Source organism: Meriones unguiculatus, chromosome 16 (genome assembly GCF_030254825.1).
Source record: "Meriones unguiculatus strain TT.TT164.6M chromosome 16, Bangor_MerUng_6.1, whole genome shotgun sequence".
In the NCBI taxonomy this organism is placed as follows: domain Eukaryota; kingdom Metazoa; phylum Chordata; class Mammalia; order Rodentia; family Muridae; genus Meriones; species Meriones unguiculatus.
Window position 1 is genome coordinate 43,063,556 of NC_083363.1, and position 18,577 is coordinate 43,082,132.

Sequence of the window (18,577 nt, forward strand, 5' to 3'; positions counted from 1 at the left end):
GAAAGGTTCTCATGTGTACTGAGACTTTTCTTTTTTCTGCTCCACGTTTCTCTCCTCAGATTCCAGCTCGTTTATTTTTTTTTTCCCAAGCCATAAGCTCAGTTAATTTCCAAAAATGTAGACTTGGTTTTAACAGTAGGCAGTGGGGTCCTGAAGATTGCCGTACCTACTCTGGGCACCAGCAACCAACCAGCATTCAGAGTCCAAAGGAAACTGCTGCTGTAGTTACTGTCAGGCGATTCATAAAATAAGATTGTTAGCCATCACATTTGGACACATTACAATTTGTAATGTTTCTCTTTTAAAGTGTGTCAGAGTTTGTAGGGAAAATCCATTCAGACACCCTCAACGATTTTTAAAGGAATGGAGTGGGAATGATGTCTGTACAAATGAGAAATCAGCTCCTGTTACGTGAGCGCTTCTTTATTCTTCTCTCAAATTACATCCCGACCAGTTTCCCCTCTTTCTTCTCCCAGTCCCTCTCCTCCTGTCTTCCCCAGATCCACTCTTCCTCAGTTTCTCTTCAGAAAAAGGGGCAGCCTCCCAGGGATATCAACCATATATGACGTATCAAGTTGCAATAAGACAAGACACGGCCCATAATATTAGTCATAGACATGGCAACCAAGCCGGAAGAAAAGGGTCCCCAAAACAGGCAAAAAAAAATCAGAGACAGTCTCGCTGCCATTGCTAGGCGTTCCACAAGAACACCAACAGAACAACCATAACATACATGCAGAGGGCCTACGTCAGTCACGTGTAGACATCCTGATTGTTGCTTCAGTCTCTGTGAACCCCTATGCGCCCTGGTTAGCTGTGGGCCATTTTCTTGCGGAGTCCTTGACCCCTCTGGCTTCTATAATCCTTCCTCCCCATCACCAATGGGGGTTCTACAGGATCCATCTAGAGTTTGTCTGTGGGTCTCCGCATCTGGAGATCACTTCTTTAATCATGTTGACGTTGCCACAAATCCAGGTTTGCAGTTTGAAACCTCAGAATGTTCCGTATGGACAGATGTTGTGACGTGTGTACCCTGACACCAGGGGGTGGTCCGGCCTACTTGTGCTTTAAGATTCAAATTAAAACCACAAGTGGTTTCCTGCCTAATTTAGTGTAATGTAGCTTCTCTGCTGCTTGCCTTTAGCTATCCCAGTAACAAATTTTATCCAGACACCCAAAGATTTCTATCATCAACCCGGGTGGGGGCAGAAACTCTAAATCTATTATCGTTTCTCACATTTTTCTTTACACTTTTGTATCATATTCCTTTTTAAGATATTTTAATTGTGTGTGTGTATGTGTATGTATGATTGTGTTCCTGTATGCTATATTCTACATATATGCTGGTACTCACAGAGGCCAGAAGAGGGAGTCAGATCCTTGGGGCTGGGGTTACAGGTGATTGGAAGCCCCAGGTGAAAACAAAACTCACATCCTCCGAAAGAGTCAGTCTCAGAAACTCACTAACTCTTACCTGAATGAACATATTTCAATATTATAGCTTAAAAAAATTAAAAGGGAGATACCTACAGCTTGATAATTTTTTTCTACTTACTATTAACTGTTTATCATTTTATTTTGAATTTGAATTATAAGTCAAATTCTCACAATGAAGGTTAAAAGTTATTGAGTTTCCAAGTGTTTGTGACTTAGGGGTCTACTATTAACATTCCTGGAAGAGGAAACATTTTGTCCTCTGGCTACTCTTCATTCTCCTTCCTGGTTTATCAAAGGATACAGTCTCTACTGACCCAGTTACTACCTGTCTCTACTGAAGAGGCCGTTTCCCATTCCTACTCCTCCCTTTGCTCATGATGATATCCTCTGACTGTCTATACTTACTTTTAACATCTAACGCCAGAATCTTAAGAAAAACATTACTCTTTTCCCCCCTTATTTAAAGAAAACATTACAAGCGCTTGCTATGTTTTTCTTCTTTCATTGGAATTAGTAGCTAGGTGACCTTGAACTGTAAGTTCAATAGATCTTCAGAAACAATCCAGCAATAAATTGAATTCTCAGCCTGCCTCGGTGCAGGGTTCCCAGAGCAGCTTCCTGAAAGAGCATCTGCTCTTCCTAAAGAAAAGAACAGTTTAAAATAAGACTATTTTAAGATGTGGATTGGGGATGGAAATGTAAAGCAGTTTTGTGACAGTAACATTCATCTCTTTTGGCAGTTCTGATATTTATGTATTGGGTTTTCTCAAAGCTGGGTCACCTCTGTCTACAATCATTTTGACTGTTTAAAAAGTGATTTCCTAAAGTATCGTCACACAAACAAAATTAACAATCTTCAGAATGCCCTGTACCAGGTCAAAGCACAATCAGGATTAACTACCCAGTACTTCCCAATGTCTTCAGAGGGGTGCTGGTACAGTTTGAACAGATGCCGTTAGTGCTCCAAGTACCAACTGCAGTTTCAGTCTTCTGCCTCCATACTTGGCTTTTATTACCTCTGAGAATATTCAGTCAGGTCCAGAATTACTCAATGTCTAATGCATGCCATAATCACCATAGTGTTCCAAGGATACTGCATTAAGTAAGGCGTGATTCCCATCCTTGAGGTGTTTGCTCTGTGCATCTCCCTTCTTCACTGCCTGTTCTTTGTTTCTCCTTTGTGCTCAGTCCCTGACTCCGACTTGGCTGAATGCCATTTACGTAAGTGACCACCCAGATGACCTTCACCCTGCCATGTTCTAATGTTCACTGTGATTTGTGACCAAAGATTGTCCTTAGTTTCAGTCCACTGAAACCTGGCATCTAATATGCAACAAAGGGGATAAAAATGCTTAACAAATATTGGATAATACTATTTGAGCTCACTCTGTAGCTTAAATTTTTTTTCCAGGATAAAAATGGCTATGGGGAAGCCTCTAAGATGCTTCTCAAACATTTTAGGATCACCATACCATGGAGACCTTTATAAAATGCAGGTTCTGACTCAATAAAGATGGTGTGGCTACCTGAGACTCTGCCTTCCCACCAGCAATATGGTGGGTTCCAGTTGATGTGAACCCATGGCCACACAATTTTAGTAAGTGAATTTAAGCATCCAGTATGAGAATGAGGTGGTTTCTTTTTGTGAAAGGCAATAGTAGGTTTGATGAGGACAGATAGGGGTGGACTCCCAAAGTCCCAACCCTACCATTCCTATGGGAGCTGTTGGAAGTTGTTGGCTGCTGAGGGAGGAAGAGTCGCTGTCTTCTGGAAGATACCTCTTGGAGGTTACTTGTGCCCAGTGCATAGCCACACACACACATGCATAAGGGCAGCACTAATTTGACTCATGGGATTATTAATAACAAGAAGTACATGAAGATGAGAGGGAGGTAGAGTGGGCAGTAGACATTGGGGAAGCTGGAGGGAAGCAGGGTGTGATTAATTATTATATAATTACTTACAAATGTATGGACCTTTCTATGATAAAAAGTAGTAGTTTTAAAAATTAGAGAAATTAAGCATAAGAAAGTTTGCAGAAACAGGTAAAGTCTGAGATTCAACTATTTATTTGGTGCTTTCACAACCTGAAAAATTTAAAGCAGGGACATGAAAAACTATATGCAGGATATATTTTTGTTTTGTTGAGACAGGGTTTCTCTCTGTAGCCTTGGCTGTCCTGGATTTGTTTTGTAGATCAGGCTGGCCTTGAACTCATAGAGATCTACCTGCCTCTGCCTCCTAGAGTGCTGGGATTAAAGGCATGTACCACCATGTCCAGCTATTTACATATTCTTTTTTTCTTTTTTTTATTTTTCATCAATTACACTTTATTCATTCTGCATCCCCCCCCATAAGCCCCTCCCTCCTCCCCTCCCAAACCCACCCTCTCTCCTCCCTCTGCTTGCATGCCACTCCCCAAGTCCACTGATAGGGGAGGTTCTCCTCTCCTTTCTGATCTTAGTCCATCAGTTCACATCAAAAGTGGCTGCATTGTCCTCTACTATGGCCTGGTAAGGCTGCTCCCCCCCCAGGGGGAGGTGATCAAAGAGCAGGCCAATCAGATTATGTCAGAGGCAGTCCCTCTTCACATTACTATGTAACCCAACTGGAATCTGAACTGCCCTGGGCTACATCTGTGCAGGGGTTCTGGGTTGTCTCCATGAATAGTCCTTGATTGGAGTATGAGTCTCTGGGAAGTTCCCTGTGTTCAAATTTTCTTGTTCTGTTGCTCTCCTTGTGGAGACCCTGTCCTCTCCAGCTCTTACTATTTCCCAGTTCTTACCTAAAATTCCATTCACTCTGCCCAACAGCTGCCCATCAGGCTCAGCATCTGCTTTGATAGTCTGAAGGGCAGAGGCTTTCAGAGGCCCTCTGTGGTAGGTTCCTAGGTTGTTTCCTGTTTTCTTCTTCTTCTGATGTCCATCTTCTTTGCCTTTCCAGATGGGGATTGGACATTTTTCTTAGGGTCCTCTCTCTTGCTTAGTTTCTTTAGATGCACAGGTTTTTAGTGGGTTTGTCCTATGTTGTATGTCTATATGAGTGAGTATATACCATGTGTGTCTTTTTGCTTCAGGGACAACTCACTCAGGATGATCCTTTCCAGATCCCACCATTTACCTGCAAATTTCATGATTTCCTTATTTTTCATTGCTCAGTAATATTCCATTGTGTAGATGTACCACATTTTCTGCATCCATTCTTCAGTTGAGGGGCATCTGGGTTGTTTCCAGCTTCTGGCTATTACAAATAAAGCTGCTACAAACATGGTTGAGCAAATGTCCTTTTTGTGTACTTGAGCCTCTTTTGGATATATGCCTAGGAGTGGTATGGCTGGATCATGGGGAAGCACTATTCCTAGTTGTCTGAGAAAGCGCCAGATTGATTTCCAGAGTGGTTGTACAAGTTTACATTCCCACCAGCAGTGCAGAAGGGTTCCCCTTTCTCCACAACCTCTCCAGCATGTGTTGTCACTTGAGTTTTTGATCTTGGCCATTCTCATAGGTGTAAGGTGAAATCTCAGGGTTGTTTTGATTTGCATTTCCCTAATGGCTAGTGAGGTTGAGCATTTCTTTAAGTGCTTCTCTGCCATTCGGTATTCCTCTACAGAGAATTCTCTGTTTAGCTCTGTTCCCCATTTTTTAAGTGGATTACTTGGTTTGCTGCTTTCCAGCTTTTTTAGTTCTTTATATATACTGGATATGAGTCCTCTGTCAGATAAAGGGTTGGTAAAGATTCTTTCCCAATCTGTAGGCGGTCGCTTTGTTTTGATGACGGTGTCCTTTGCTTTACAGAAGCTTTTCAGTTTCATGAGGTCCCATTTATTGATTGTTGCTCTTAGAGCCTGTGCTGTTTGTGTTCTGTTCAGGAAGTTTTCCCCTGTACCAATGAGTTCTAGGGTATTTCCCACTTTATTTTCAAGCCGATTTAATGTGTCTGGTTTTATGTTGAGGTCTTTGATCCACTTGGACTTCAGTTTTATGCAGGGTGACAAGTATGGATCTATTTTCATTTTTCTACATGTAGACATCCAGTTGGACCAACACCATTTGTTGAAGATGCTATCTTTTTTTCCATTGTATGGTTTTGGCGTCTTTGTCAAAGATCAGGTGTCCATAAGTGTGTGGGTTTATTTCTGGGTCCTCTGTTCAGTTCCATTGATCCACCATTCTGTTTCTATGTCAGTACCATGCAGTTTTTAAAACTGTTGCTCTATAGTACAGCTGAAGATCAGGAATGGAGATACCTCCAGAAGATCTTTTATTGTAGAGGATTGTTTTAGCAATTCTGGGTTTCTTGTTATTCCATATGAAGTTGAGAATTTTTCTTTCCAGGTCTGTAAAGAATTGTGTTGGTAATTTGATGGGCATTGCATTGAATCTGTAGATTGCTTTTGGTAAGATGACCATTTTTACTATGTTAATCTTGCCAAGCCATGAGCATGGGAGATCTTTACATCTTCTCATATCTTCTTCTAATTCTTTCTTCAGGGATTTGAAATTTTTTTCATACAAGTCTTTGACTTCCTTGGTTAGGTTTACTCCGAGGTACCTTATGTCATTTGTGGCTATTGTGAAGGGTGTTGTTTCCCTAATTTCTTTCTCAGCCCTTTTGTCTTTTGTATACAGGAGGGCTACTGATTTTTTGAGTTAATTTTGTATCCGGCCACTTTGCTGAAGGTGTTTATAAGCTGTAGGAGTTCCCTGGTAGAGTTTTTGGGGTCACTCACGTATACTATCATATCATCTGCAAATAGTGATAATTTGACTTCTTCCTTTCCAATTTGTATCCCCTTGATCTCCTTCAACTGTCTTATTGCTCTAGCAAGGAATTCCAGCACTATGGTGAAGAGATATGGAGAGAGTGGGCAGCCTTGTCTTGTCCCTGATTTCAGTGGGATTGCTTTAAGTTTCTCTCCGTTCAGTTTGATGTTGGCTATAGGCTTGCTGTATATCGCCTTTACTATGTTTAGATATGTGCCTTGTATCCCTGATCTCTCCAATACTTTGAACATGAATGGATGTTGGATTTGGTCAAATGCTTTTTCAGCATCTAGGGAGATTATCATGTGCTTTTTTTTCTTTCAGTTTGTTAATATGGTGGATCACATTGATGGATTTCCGTATATTGAACCACCCCTGCATACCTGGGATGAAGCCTACTTGCTCATAGTGGATAATATCTTTGATGTGTTCTTGGATTCGGTTTGCAATTATTTTATTAAGTATTTTTGCATCAATGTTCATACAATGTTCATAAGGGAGATTGGCCGGAAATTCTCTTTCTTTGTTGCGTCTTTGTGAGGTTTAGGTACCAAGGTGACTGTGGCTTCATAGAATGAATTTGGTAATATTCCTTCTGTTTCTATTTTGTGGAATAGTTTGAAAAGAATTGGTGTTAGCTCTTCTTTGAAGGTCTGGTAGAATTCTGCGCTGAAGCCATCTGGTGCTGGGCTTTTTTTGGATGGGAGACTTTTGATGACCGCTTCTATTTCTTTGGGGGATATAGGACTATTTAGTTGATTTACCTGGTCCTGATTCAGCTTTGGCAAGTCAAATCAATCAAGAAAATTGTCCATTTCATTTAGATTTTCAAATTTTGTGGCATATAGACTTTTGAAGTAAGTCCTAATGATTGTTTGGATTTCCTCAGTGTCTGTAGTTATATCCCCCTTTTCATTTCTGATTTTGTTGATTTGGGTGGTGTCTCTCTGCCTTTTAGTTAGCCTGGCTAAGGGTTTGTCGATCTTGTTGATTTTCTCAAAGAACGAGCTCTTGGTTTCATTGATTCTTTGAATTGTTTTATTTGTTTCCAATTGATTGATTTTTTCCCTGAGTTTGATTATTTCCAGCCATCTACTCCTTCTTGGTGTGTCTGCTTCTTCTTTTTCTAGGGTTTTTAAGTGAGCCATTAGGGTGCTTGAATGAGCTGTCTCGAATTTCTTCTTGAAGGCACTTAGTGCTATGAACTTTCCTCTTAGCACTGCTTTCATTGTGTCCCACAAGTTCGGGTATGTTGTGTCTTCATTTTCATTGATTTCTAGAAAGACTTTAATTTCTTTCTTTATTTCTTCCCTGACCCAGCTGTCATTTAGTAACAAGTTGTTCAGTTTCCATGTGTGTGTAGGTTTTTTGTTATTTCTGTTATTGTTGAGGTCCAGCTTTATTCCATGGTGATCAGACAAGATACATGGGATTATTTCAATCTTCTTGTATCTGTTGAGGCTTGCTTTGTGACCCACTATATGGTCTATTTTGCAGAAGGTTCCATGAGGTGCTGAGAAGAAGGTAAATTCTTTTGTGTTTGGGTGTAAAGTTCTGTAAATGTCTGTTACGTCCATTTGATTCATGACCTCTGTCAGAGACATTGTTTCTTTGTTTAATTTCTGCTTTGTTGACCTGTCCTTTGTTGAGAGTGAGGTGTTGAAATCTCCCACTATTAATGTGTGGGGATCTGTATATGCTTTAAATTTTATCAATGTTTCTTTCACAAATGTGGGTGCCCTTGTATTTGGGGCATAGATGTTCAGGATTGTGATGTCTTTCTGGTGGAATTTTCCCTTGATGAGTATGAAGTGTCCTTCCCCATCTCTTTTTATTAATTTTGGTTGAAAGTCTATTTTATCATATATTAGAATGGCTACTCCTGCTTGCTTCTTGGGTCCATTTGCTTGGATAGTCGTCTTCCAACCCTTTGCCCTCAGGTAATGTCTATCTTTGTGTCTTAGTTGTGTTTCTTGTATGCAACAGATTGCTGGGTTTTGTTTACGAATCCATTTTGTTAATCTGTGTCTTTTTATTGGAGAGTTGAGTCCATTTATGTTGAGAGAGATTAATGACCAGTGGCTGTTAGATCTCTTGATTTTGATGTTGGCTGTGGTCATCAGGTTGTGTGCTTGGTTGCTTTTTGTTTTACTGAAGTGAGGTTATTTATTTCCTGTGTTTTCTTGAATGTAGCTAGCTTTCTTGGGTTGTATTTTCCCTTCCAGTGTCTTCTGTAATGCTGGATTTGTTTGTAGGTATTGTTGAAATTTGTTTTTGTCATTGAATATCTTGTTTTCTCCATCTATGAGGACTGAGAGTTTTGCGGGGTATAGTAGCCTGCGCTGACATCTGTGCTCTCTTAGGGTCTGCATGATATCCGTCCAGGCCCTTCTGGCTTTCATAGTCTCTATTGAAAAGTCAGGTGTGATTCTAATGGGTTTGCCATTATGTGTTACTTGGCCTTTTTCTCTTGCAGCTTTTAGTATTTTTTCTTTGTTCTCTATACTTACTGTTTTGATTATTATGTGGCGGGAGGATTTTCTTTTCTGGTCAAATTTGTTGGGTGTTGTGTAGGCCTCATGTATTCTAATTGGCCTCTCCTTTAGCTTGGGGAAATTTTCTTCAATGATTTTGTTGAAAATATTTTCTGGGCCTTGGAGAAGGGAGTCTTCTTTTTCCTCTATACCTATTATTCTTAGGTTTTGTCTTTTCATATTGTCTTGCATTTCTTGGACGGTCTGTGTCAGGAATTTTTTGGATTTAACATTTTCTTTGATAGATACATCGATTTCTTCCATTGTATCTTCTACACCTGAGATTCTTTCTTCCATCTCTTGTAGTCTGTTGGTTATGCTTACCTCTGTAGTTCCTGTTTTCTTCCCTAGATTCTTCCTTTCCATTATTTCTTCCATTTGTGTTTTCTTTAATTTTTCCAATTCTATCTTCAGGTCTTGAGTTGTTTTGTTTACTTCCTTCACCTGTCTGATTGTACTTTCCTGTTTTTCTTTTATTTCCTTCAACTCTGTTTCTTTCATTTCATTCAGTGTTTTAAGCATTTCCTTTCTAAAGGCCGTAAACTGTTTGGCTGCAGCTTCCTCTATTTCTTTACGGATGGCAATATTCTGTTTGAGTTTATCTTCCTCTATGTCTTTACGAATCTTATTTGTTTCCTCTGTTATCATCTTCATTAGCATACTTGTTAGGTCATCTTCTTGGATTTCAGTTATGCTGGGGTGTCCAGGGCTACTTGCCCCTGGGTAACTGGGTTCTGGAGATGCCATATTGCTCTGTCTTTTGTTGCTTGAGCTTTTACACTGGCCTCTACCCATTGTGCTATCTTAGGTGTTTGGGGTTATTTTCTGGTGGTTCCTGGGGATCCTGTGGTGGAGAGAATCCCCTTTGCAGAAAGCTGGTTTTTCCTGAAGGATGTCTTCTCAGCTTTTTGGGTATAGTCCCTGGATGGCTGGTGTTTTTTCAGGAGTTGCTCACCTCAGGGATATAGACCTGAGTGGTAACTGTGGTCTTTGTTAGTCGAGAGGGTTCTCCTCTCACCCAGGGAAGTCCTGAGGGCAGCTGCCTTGTTTCTGGGTTTCTTGTTGTAAATTTAATGATCAGCTGCTATGACCCGGTTGGACATCAGGCGCGCATCAACTGTTTGTGCCTGTGTCTGGAGCACAGCTGAGTGCTGGCGCCTCGGCCCCACTTGTCTGCTAGACTTTTTCTAGGGAAGGATTGGGTGATTTAGGTCAGTACAGTTTCCTTCCTTCCCTGTGGATTCTCTGGAGACACGGACTCTCAGTGTCTTTTTTTGCCCTGGTGCACACTGCTTAGTGTCTGCCAGCTGGCTGGCCACAGAAACTGCCTGTGCCTGGAGCACAGCTGTGTGATGGCGGCTCAGTCTCAGCCAGCTGTCTGGTGAAACTGCCTGTGTCTGCCTTTGCGGCCTTTGGGAACCTGGGTGCCTCCCTAAGCTGAGTAATTTTCCGGGGACCTTTTCAGGTTGGGGGTGTCGGCTGAGTGCTCTGAGATCAGACCAGCCATTTCCCTCCCTGTGTGTTTGCACTGGACAATGAGACTCATTCGCTGGTGCCCTGGTGCCCACAGTTCTATCTCAGGCGGCGAGTCAAGCGCGCAGGCAGGCAGAGCTCTGTGGTGCGGGAGCCTGGGTCCCTGGCTCTGGCTCTGGGCTGGCTCCTGGGGTGCCCGTGGACCCCGAGTCTTTTCCAGGGGATGTCTGGGTGACCTAAGGCCAGTCCCAGTCGTTTTCTGTACCCTGGGGTTATCTCTCGACTGAAAAATTCCAGTCTCTGATAGTGTGGTGAGCACGGTTCAGTCTGGGACCGTGACCAGAGACACTGGCTTGTGGCTCTGGGCTGGGGCTGGGGCTGGCGGCTGGCAGCCAAGCGTCTGGCGGAACCGGGATCTCTTCCGCGGTTTAGCCGGGTGAGTTAAAAGCTGATTGAATCCCCCACCGTGGGGTATCCTCTCACCTGGGAAACACAATGACTGTGTTTTATGGCCATGAGTTCTGATTACTGGTCACTGTGCTGATCCTGCTGCTGCTGCTCAGAATGAGAGTCCTCCCGGCGCCGCCATCTTGCCCCTCCTCCTTCTACATATTCTTGTTCATTCACAATAATCCTCAGGTAAGCAATCAAGAGTCACTTCATGGATGAAAAATAACACAGCATGGTGAATATGTCCAATGGAACATTAGCCTTAGCAGTTGTGGTTCATGTTAAAATACAGATAAAATCTAAGAATGACATTCCTGCTGAAATAAGTCAGTCACTGAAGAACAAACTCTTAAGAATTATATTATATAGCTAGTTGTGACCAATAGTTGTGGTCAACCGGATTGGGGAATGAGGGAATGGGAAACCACTTTTTTAAGAGATACAGACTTTCTATTTCTCAAGACAAAAAGTTTTGTAAATTAATTGTGGTGATGGGAGCACAATAATGCAAAAGTACCTAATGCCACCAGACTCTACACCTTTATTTAATTATCTATTTGGTATGCCTCTTTGCATGAGTTTATATGCATCACATGAGTGTGCTACCCACAGAAGTGAGGAGAATGCAGTTGTCCCTTGCAGCTGGCGTTTCAGGAGGTTGGTGTGGGTGCTGGCAATCAAACCTTGATCCTTTGCAAGTGCAGTACATGCTCTCAGGGGTTGAGTATCACTCCTGTCCTAAACTGTACATTTTAAGCAAGCAGGGTGGTAGATTTTTATGTCACTAGTACTTTGCTACGATCGGTATTTTAAGTATGTCTAGGTGTATATATCAGTGCCGTGTGTGAACTATCCAATGGAAAAACATAGATTAACTCTCTTTTATCATGACTTCAAGATCAAACCAGTAAGGAGGAAATTACAAATTTTCCTGTTTATTGGATTCAGGCAGAAGGAAAACTGACTGCTATGATTTAAACCAATGACTATAGGCTATATTCCCAACTCATTTATAACACATCCAGAGTCCAACCTTATAGAGAGTATGGCTAGACCCAGGCTTTTCACTGTAATATAGAGATGTTTCCTCAGTGTAAACTCAATCCTATGTTTGATATCTGATGAACATTCTCCAGTCTCATGTTTCCTAGGATTGAAAAAAAAATGACATTTTCAGAAAGACAATGTTGTTTAATCTATATGAAAACTGTACTTAAGCCTAAGAAATCTTTTTTAACTGAAAATAGCTTTTTCATACAAATATAGTCTGATTATCATTTTTCCTCCCTTTACTCCTGGATCTTCCTAGCCATCTCTCCTCACGTATTAGTTAACTCTCTTTATGTCTCTTGTTAAAAAAAAATAAACATGCATCTAAGGATAGTAATAAAATATAATTAATATAATACTCAACAAAACCTAAAACATCAGAATAAGAGAAAACAAACAAACACAGGGAAAAAAGCCAAGGTAAGGGCACAAGAAACTGATATAATGTAATATAATATCAGAATATAATATAATATATGGGAACTAACACACTAGAATACAACAAAACAAGCAAAAGAAAGAGCTCAGGAGAAAGCACAAGAAACAGATATAGACAGAAACACACTCATTTACACATTCGTGAATCACATTAAAAAATCCACCCCAAAGCTGGAAGCCATACCACACAAAACACTTGCAGGCTAAATATATATATGTGTGTGTACGTGTGTATGTGTGTGTATACATATACACGTATTACATGTATACATATATATTATGTATATATAATTTTTTTAAATGAAGGGGTAAATAGCCCTGATATGACATTATGAGACAAGAAACTCCTAAGATGCCATTTAGTTCATTTTCTGTCTGCCAACTACTGCTGAGCATTCAACCTACCCTTAGCAGAAGAGAACTCTTTTTTTAATTAAGTAGATTCACTAAGTAATTCAAAGTTATATTAATAATTCTGTACAAAGCAGACAGTATTTAAGGTGTTCGTAAAGCTTAATAAATACTTTAAGAGTCAGCCTTATGATTGAATGTGTAAATGTAGATATGCAAATTCTAATTATTTAGTATGTTAATACATATTAATTTTTCTTAATATTAATTAAATAAATGTTTAAAATTTGATAGAGATTTTTGTATATCTAATAGCAATTAGTTTTACCTTTCTAATTTCAAGCTGAAGAACTGTAAACATTCTTGAAATGATTAGAGTGTGGTCTACTCTTTTTCAATTTTAATTGTGTTACATGTCAGGGTTCAGTCACCAGAAATTTTTGTAACAATTCTGCCAAATATCTGAAACTTTTATAAATGAATATTGAATATGTTGTATTTACAAACACAGCTTTACATGTTTTAGGTAATTAAACTAAAATTTTGCATGTGAAGTGACTATTAAATGCATTTATTGTGTTCTGGATTGATTGAAAAGTGATCAAAAGCCTTTGACAGGCCAGTGATGTGGCTCAGCAGGTAAGCAGGCTTGCTGATAACCCCACAACCTAAGTGAGTTCAATTTTCAGGATCTACACAATGGAAGGAAAGAAAGGACTCCTGAAAGTTGTTCTCTGACCTCTGTGTGAACACACACACACCGTAAAATAATAAATGTCTTTTTAGACTTCCTTCAAAATGACTGCTAAAATTCACAGCCTATAACAATCAATACAAGCTTTAGAAAAACAAAATTTTAATTTTAATAAACTGTCTCTCTTTGAGTTGGAGTTCTCTACTTCTGTAGACTAATCACGGCCTGAAATGTACAGTTGGTTGATTAAATACACTTTTAAAAATTGACAGACAGAACCAATGGAGTGGGGATCAAACTAGCAACTTTGATTAGAATTTTCCCCAAATGATAAACCATCTACAATACATAAAGAAATAGTTTTCAGATATAGCCCATGGCAGCTCAGTATCCAAGTGGCTGTCCTAGTAAGGGGAACAGGGACTGTCTCTGGCATGAACTCAGTGGCTGGCTCTTTGACTACCTCCTCCTGAGTGGGGAGCAGCCTTACCAGGCTACAGAGGAAGACAATGCAGCCAGTCCTGATGAGACCTGATAGACTAGGGTCAGAAGGAAGGGGAGGAAGACCTCCCCTATCAGTGAACTTGGGGAGGGGCATGGAGGAGATGAGGGTGAGAGGATGAGATTGGGAGGGGATGATGGTGGGGGCTACAGTGGGGATACAAAGTGAATAAACTGTAATTTATAAAAATATAAATAAATAAAAAATATTAACAAAGAAAAAAGAAGAAATAGTTTTCAACTTTATGTTTTCTTTTTTTCTATTAACTTTTTTTTTTTTAATCAACTATGACTATCAACTCTTCTCCTTGGCCTAGTCCTTAAACATTCAGATAGATAGACATTCATCAAACCCCAACTGATTTAAAGGGTGTTTGTTTGTTTGTTTTGTTTTTAGTAATTTCCTTTCCTATATTAGGGTGAGATGCTAAAGGCAATACTTACCTGTGCAGGTATTCAGGCTCAAAGGCAAACAATACAGAAACTTCCTAGCTCACATGACTAGATCTAAGCCACACCCAATATCTCTGAATAGCAAAAGTTACTGGAAAGTTTTCATCCCACAAGTTTCCAACCAAATTGACTGTCCATTATTTGGTCACCTGAAGAATTAAAAAAATAAAAATAAAGACAGATACTGGTAAAAATTGCCTACCATCAAAATTATTTTCTGGAGTTTATGAACATGAAACTGTCGGTGGTTATAAATTACTAATCTATAAACATATAAACATAATCTATAATTATGTAATTTTATTTATCTCTTACTTTTCTAGTTCTTAGCAATGGATGCCAAAGTAGGGTCTAAATAAAGAAAGGTTTCTCATACTCTTTGACTTTTTTGCCTGATATAAGAAAAAACAACATTAAAGTTCAACCCAACGGAGCCTGACACTATGACCCTGAAAATTCCTGCTCCATGGTTTATATGCATCTTGCCCCCACAAAAATTTAGAGCGTCAGAGAATTGGCAGCATATAGAACAGAGATAAGACAGCACCCATTCAGGTTGTGATATTTTGGTTTAATAAAAACCTTGAGGAATTTTGTTTTGAAGCTGATATTTTTTGTAAGTTCTTTGAATTTTTCAGAAGTTTTCAATCACTGCTTTTCAAGGGAAATTTTAGTAATTTTTTTCAACTGAATGAGAAGCTGTGCTATGCAAACAACAAAGATTATTTTTTTCTTTTGAAAGTTATTCATGTCCCGCTCCTAGAATTGCCAGGGGAATTGAATTTTTAAGAAAAAAATATTAACCAAGCATCAGGGTTATAGTGTGTGTAGTTTTCGAGAGACATCCTACACTCGGCAGCTCTGAAGTTTTATGTTTCTGTCTACGCTTGGAATCCATGTTTCTCAGGAAGGTTTTTAAGTTAGTCAAATAAATTTGCATAACCTTTAGCCAAGTTTGTTTTAAAACATAGCTTTATTCGTTCTTACTATTTCAATGTCTTTATTTTTTCCCCATGTGAGCAACAGAAAGCGGGTCTCAATCTGCCTCTAACCCTCAATGGGTCCAAACACATTGGGATGAAGCTGCACTTACATTTTTCAGGGATCATTTAACCACTGGATATTTACTTGTATATTAAGTAACCCATATTTGAGAGTTTCATTTTCTGCATTTAACATGAAAAAAAAAAAAGTGAGGCACAGCATCACATACTTTTGAACATCTGCATTTAAACCAAGGATTTCTAAGCTCCACGGCCTGATGAGTTCACATTTTTCCATCCTGAAACTATGCATTAAAAACACCTGGGACACTAACTACAGAGTCAAACTCCAGGCAGTAATTTGGGTGTTGGATTTTTGTTGTTTTGGTTTGGTTTGGTTTTCAGTTGTTGGTTTGTTTGGGACTATTCAGGGGTAGTCTTAAATATATGGGTTTTTAATATATGAATTTTAATAAGCACCTTGCTGCGAATCTATGTGAGTTGTCTATATACCAATTAAGAGAATCACATTCCATTTAAGATTTCACTATTCAACTGTCTTCTGCCTGGTTTCAGTCTCCCCCTGTCTCCAGTGATGACACTCTATCCACCAGAACACCTCATTTTTCCCTTTGGATTTTTGTTTTATTAGCATTTGATCCTTCAAACTCAAAGGACTGATAAAGATATTAAATGACAAAATAGTATTACCATATTTACCATAAATAAGGGATATCAGCCAGATGTGGTGGTACAAGCCTGTAATTCCAGAACTTGGAGAGACAGAGGCAATTGGATCTCTGTGAGTTTGAGGCCCACCTGGTCTATGAAGGGAGTCCAGGACAGACAAGACTACACAGCGCAACCCTGTCTCAAAAAGAAACAAAAACAAATACCAAAACAAGATGTATTATTTTTAAAGTTCAAAGATCCCATAATGGCACTCATATCTTGATGGTATCCAAAAACTCTCTATTTGAACCCCAAGCCCAGTGAACAAAATGAACATTATGCTTGGTACTGGAAACCCTCGAGGTTATTGACAATGTGAATATTAGAGGAGAACCTACAACTACCACTTTATGAAACATGCATAATTCCTAACTGCATTTTAAGTGTTTATGATCATGTCCACAGATAAAAGCTAAATAACAAACATTATTATATAGGTTTATGAAATGCATAATGAAAATGATTATTACACATAATCAACAGGTGACAATAAAATCTTTCAAAGTACAAAGGAGGGAGGGATGAAGAAAAATACTAAGATAACAAAGGATGATTGCCTATTGGAATGATAATGGTCCTCACAAAAGCAATAGATTATTTAACAAATAATCAGTCCCAGTAGTCCAATACAAAATATAGGCTTTGGTTGTCTATATTTGGTTGCCTCTCAGAAGTTGAACAGTTCCTATTGCTAGAGATATCACACACTTCAGATATAGAAAGAGTCAAATGAATCGAAACTGAAAGCCTCCTTTCTGTGATCTAGCTTGCATGGTATCAGAAAATATTATGTAACCTTCCAAGGGAGGGAAAATTCAATAATCCTATCTAGCTGTGATACCTGTGGACTACAATAATAAGCAGCATGGCAAGATATTCATGAAAGGACAGTAATGGCACCTGTTTCTTGGCAGTAACCAACAGCTGTCTATTTGGACCTAAAAGCAACTGAATAGGAGAAAAATCATGCCTGGTACTGGAAACCTAGCCAAATATCGAGAGTTAGTGAGTTCATGGATCTTAGAAGAGAACCTACTACCACCACTTTACTAGACCAATATAATTCATAACTATATTCTAAATTTTTGTCTTTATACATACAGATAAATATAATTTTCACCCTGCTAATTTTATGCCAACTTGACACAAGCAAGAGTCAAAAAGGACTCTCAGTTGAGAAAACAGCTCCATAATAGCTGCATGTAGACAAATTTATAGTGCATTCTAAAATTACAGATTAATACTGAGAAGCCCAATATTAATTGTGGTCCAATTCCTGGGCATGTGGTCTAGAGTGCTGTAAAAAGGAGGCTGAGCAAGCTAGTAAGCAGCACTCCTCTATGACCTCTGCATCAACTCCTGTTTCCAGGTTCCTGCTGTGTTGGAGACCTTGCCCTGACTTTTCTCAGGAATGTGGCCTGAGAGCTGTAAAATAAAATAAACCCTCTACTCCTCAAGTTGTTTTTGATCATGGTGTTTTATCATAGCAATAGAAAACCTAACTAAAACACCCACCATCAAAGAAGTTTCTCTTTACAGCAGAGACCATTACAGAAAACCACAACAGGTCACAGTGCAGAGATCAACTCATCAAAAAGTATCCATCCCCAACAGATTAATATAGTACACAACCCCTGCACCTAAGTTTCACAGGAGAGTGGGTGGAAAGACAGTAAGAGCCAGAGGACAGAGACTTCTGCTGTGAGATTGTGTCTCTTAGAAATGACAGAAAAGCTACACATGTAATAAATACTTCAACAACATGGCTGCATAAATAAGACCTAAAAAATTACTATATCAACAGACATACAAACAAAGCAGAGTAAAATCTCATAGGATCCCACTTCTGAAAAATATAGATACATAGATAGATAAATAGATAGATAGATAGATAGATAGATAGATAGATAGATAGATAACTGATGACTACTAAAAGAAGACATTACCTCTCCTAGGGATGAGCCCCAAAATGGTTATATGGAAAGGTGGTAACGTGGAAGGAGTTGGAGGAAAGAAAGACAAACAGAGAAGTGATATGATTATGTTTCATTTTTTTAAATTTACTTATTTATTCACTTTGCATCCCTAATGTAGCCCTTTCTCTCTTTTTCTCCTGGTCCCAACCTCCTACTCTCTTCCCCCATTTCCCCCTCCCCTTCTTCTCAGAAAGGGAAAGCCCCCAAGTTTCATCTGGAAATCCATCCTCTTCCACTGATACCTGACAAGGCAGCCCAACTAAGGAAGTGATCCAAAAGCAGGCAACAGGGTCCATGTCAGAGACATCCTCTGCTCTACTTGCTAGGGGACTTTCATGAAGAGCAAGCTTCCTGTCAGCTACATGCCAGAGCCTGCCATCAAAGTCAACAGTACCTGAGTGGGGAGTGAGGACCGAAACAAATAAAACAAGATACAAGGGATCATCTTGAGAGGACTGTCAGTAATACTGAAGCAGCCCCAAGTTTATTCAATAGCTCCTTTTTATAGGCAAAGCAAAACAAGGCACATCAATACAAGGAAGGGGTCCATATAGCAGTCAAACTTGTTTTCTCAGACCACCATTCTATAAAGCAGAAATCCTTAAAAGTCACACACACACACACACACACACACACACACACACACACACACACACACACAAAGCTAAAGGAGCTTTGCAAAACTTCCTGTTTATCTCTGTTTCAAGGTAAAGACCAGGGCGAAAACGTGTTTTTCACTGAA